Below are 3,527 nucleotides of genomic sequence, written 5' to 3' on the forward strand. Positions count from 1 at the left end.
ACCTCCTCACTATGTATATTCACTACTACCTCGTAATTTATTTAATTTTAAGCTACAGTTAATATTATTATTAGTTAAAAAAATCAAAATTTATTTACATTAACATTTTTATCACCTTTCTTTTCCTTTATTTCTTCTTGCTTTTCAGACTATCATCTAGGAACATTAAAGATGCATTACATATATCATTAAATATTTTCTTTAATGGGATACTGCCAGTTACAAACTCTCAATTTTGTTTATTCAAAAATATCTTTGAGTCATTCTTGTCCTGTCTAAAGAGATATTTTCTATATAATGAATTCTAGATTGACAGTTATCTTCTCTCACCATGGTAAAGATATCAATCCTCTTTTCTGGCTTCCACGTTCCTACTATAATTAATTCTCAGTGTAATTTTCTTTCTTTCTCCTCGATTTAGATTTTGCATTCTTGATTCAGGTATCTAAGTGGGAGAGGAACAAGAGTCTCTATATAATTTCAGATATACAAGCTATGTGTATGGAAAGACCAGCTATTTCCATTTTTTCTCTAATCCAAGGTTTCTCTGTCTTGGCACTATTGACATTCTGAACCACATAATTGTTTGTTGTTGAAGACCTCCTGTGCACTGAAGGATATTCAGCAGCATCTCTAGCCTCTACTCACTAGATGCCAGGAGCACACCTCTTCCACCCCCTGAGTTGTGACAGACAATAATGTCTCCAGACATTGCCAAAATCCCCTTGGTGGGAGGGGAGGAAGGGCAGCTAAATTTCCCCTAGTTGAGAACTGCTGCTCTAATCCAAAAGGACCTTGTAGTTAGGAATGATTCCTTCTAAATGTTCACATTAAGTTGATTTTCCACTTTAATTTACAAAATTGTGAATTTTTATATTTTTGTGCCCTTATAGATATTAGGGAAAATAAAGAGTGGTTGTATAAAATCAAATAGTGAAATGCTATTTTAAATCAAAATAGCAAAAATTTTTACCATGATTTTTAAATTTAAAGAGTTACTGATATTGGCATTGAATTTCATATATACCCAATGGTAAATGCTTAAAGGCTGATCTAGACAACAGAAAATGAGATGTAGCAAGGCAGATTTATAGCTCGTATTTTTGTTTTTTCCTGGTACGTTTCAGTCACTACAAAAACTATAATAGCTCACAGGCTTTTGTATATAAATAGTTTAAATATTCTTCTTTCCATTTTAGAGTACTCTAATACTGGCACAAAATGTGTTTTTAAGGATGCACATCATGCATTTATCAACCAAGTAGAAAAATAAAGTGGAAAAAGTATTCAGCAAACTGGTTCTAACTAGTTTGTTAATTTCACAATTGGGCAGGAATTGGGCAGGAAAGACTCTAGTGTACTCTGGCAAAGGGAGCTGCTAAAGAAAATAAAGTTTAACAGATTGTATTTTCCTCTCTGAATCACATTTAAATATGTATGTTTCCAAGTAGAATGCTAGGATGAGTGTCATGGAGTTTCATGCTCTTTTTCTAATAAATGTAAGACTAAAGTTCTGACTCCCTAAAAAACAATGAGTGCTTTTATGACATTTTTCTCAACTTTTCGAGGATTTTATGCATCAGTAAATGTTGCCTTCACTTTCAGGGAAGACCATGACAATGACGTCAACTAGTGAGGCGAGGCCCTGCCTGAAAAATGGCAGTTGTGAATTACAGTAAATTCTTTAGACAAATGCAACTATTTACTCTGAAAAACTGTTAACTGGATATGGATTACCAAAGTATTACGTGGCTGATTCCTGTACACTGTGACAAATGAAGAGATAAAAATGATTTCTAAACGACAGATCCTTAATATATGAATAATTGTTTTTTCTGAAGTACTTGAAAATGATTAAAGACAGTACCTTCTCTAACAAAGCTTAAACATTTCCCTGAAATCTTAAACTCAAAAAAACTTAGAAAGATGTGTGTGTGTATATCTGTATATATATATCATCACCATCATTTTACAAACAAGGGAACTAAAGTCCTATGTTGAGCAGCAGAAATTATACTAGAACATATGTTCTCATTTCCGTATTAGCTGTCTGTCTACCTCACCATGTCTTCCCTGTAATATTTATTTGCTTAGCAAAAGTTTTGTATAAATGCACAAAAAATGTAAATTTCATTATCATTTTTGTCCATGTTATCTTAAATTCCTTTTTCGTAGTGACAAAATTTTTTTAAAGTTTTCTTATAAGCCTAAATATGTAAAGGCAAAATAAAAACATATTCAGTAATAAGCAGCATATATACCAAGATTAATAAATAGCTACAGTTTTCTACAAAGATCAACCCCCTAAATCTGTTTAAAAAAGTTTTACAACTTCTCATTGCTTAAAATAAAACCTAGATTTTTTTTTCAACTAGCCTTTAGTCCTATAGGCAGGATAAAGGAGCAAAGACACTGAAGTAAAACACAAAACAAAACAAAACAAACAAACAAAAAACATGGAGTGTGTTCAAGAAATAGAATCAAGGTCAAGATCAGAGTCCCCAAGGAGTACCAAGGAGTAGTTCCACTTCTTTGATCATCTAACTGTAATTATCATCCGCCAGGCCTGTGTCTTCCACTTGTGTCTCACTCGCACTTGGAACAATGTCTTGAGTGTGTGAGGAACTTAATATATAACTGCTGAATGGAAGGATTCTGGAAATAAGTCATGTAATAATTAGATAAATGCTGGTTTATTAGACTATCTTCACATTCTGGTTTCTGAGAGCTAGGGTGGAAAAAGTAACAATAACAAACTACAAAGGCTTTATAATTAAACATATGAATTTATATACTGGAAAAAAAAAAAAAGATTCACCAAGATATATCTCTAATCTACCTCCTGAATCTTATCTCCCAATGCTCACCTTGTACCTTTCAATAAAAGTAAACAACTATTTACATCTGGTATTTTTCCTTTGTCTTTTCTCAATTGAAATGTTATTTTTCCTGTGTCTGAGTTTCTAAATTCTACTCATCATTCAAAGCTAAACTCAGATGTTATCTCTATCTTAAGGCTTTTTCTAACCCTTCTAGATGGAAAAAACTCCCTTCCCTCATCTGAACTCCCATAATACTTAATATGCCATCTCATTTTGCAGTTATTTACAGATGTTTTTCCTCACTTGGAAGATTGCAAAGTATTGAAGGACAGGGGCTGCGTTTAATTAAATTTCCTATCATCTGAAGGGCAAATAGCAAGTCCTTAACAAATACTCATTGGTGAAATAAGAAATGGATGGATACATAAATGGTTTACCTTAATGATAACATGACAAAACCCCCAAATCTAATCTAGCATCTAGAGATGCTAAGGAAATACTAATATCAGGGTTTAGTGCACAGGATTCTTTTAGATTCTTAGAAACAGTAACTCCAAATTCAGTAATTTGCAAAATCTATGACTTTCAAATTAGAGCTGTTGACTGAAGCTTCATCAACACAATTGAGTTTTCCAGTTAGTAGACACCCTTTTTTTTCCCACAGTAAGTGCACTCTTACCAGCTGTTATGCCTGATCCTGCCACC

Source organism: Balaenoptera musculus, chromosome 5 (assembly GCF_009873245.2).
Source record: "Balaenoptera musculus isolate JJ_BM4_2016_0621 chromosome 5, mBalMus1.pri.v3, whole genome shotgun sequence".
Taxonomy (NCBI): Eukaryota; Metazoa; Chordata; class Mammalia; order Artiodactyla; family Balaenopteridae; genus Balaenoptera; species Balaenoptera musculus.